Raw genomic sequence first — 718 nt, forward strand, 5'->3', positions numbered from 1 at the left:
TTTAAAAAAAAAAAAAAAAAAAAAAAAAAAAAAAAAAAAAAACTGATGAGAATTTGCTGTGGCAAATATGGAAAGCTAGGAATAGGTTCTGCATTGAACACGTCAACCAGGTGACTTCAGTAATTGTGTCGTGCGCAATGGATCAGGCAGTTGTTTGGTTGAACCTTCATGGTCACATTACTGAGAGTCTCGTGGTTACTCAACACTATCTTCATTGTCCCATCATTTGTAACTTTTTGTTGATATGCTTTAACTAGTTTAATTAAGGTACATGACTTTTTATACTTTTTAATTTGGAAAATAAATTCTTGTCAACAGGTAAAAAAGTTCTAGATAAGCTGTTTCCCCGTATAAGTAATACTATATCTGGTTTTTGTTTTCATTTATTTTTATATAAATATTTTGTTTTCAATTTTAAATTGGTATATATTATAATATATATGTGTCTACCAATTTTTAAAACATAATAAGTTTACTCTATTTTTTTTCATTGAATAGATTGTTTCAAACTTTCACAATGTATTTGTATCTCATTCTATATATATATATTTTCGGATTATTTTTTCATTATTAAGATCGTAACTATATATAAAAAGATTAGTAAAATATTTATTTATTGTCATATTCAAAGATATTGTAACATTTCACAAATTTATAAAGTTTTTAAAAAATTAAACTTTTTGCTTCATAGATTTATATTATCGAGTAAATAATTAAA

The sequence above is a fragment of the Brassica oleracea genome, chromosome C3 (genome assembly GCF_000695525.1).
Source record: "Brassica oleracea var. oleracea cultivar TO1000 chromosome C3, BOL, whole genome shotgun sequence".
NCBI lineage: Eukaryota > Viridiplantae > Streptophyta > Magnoliopsida > Brassicales > Brassicaceae > Brassica > Brassica oleracea.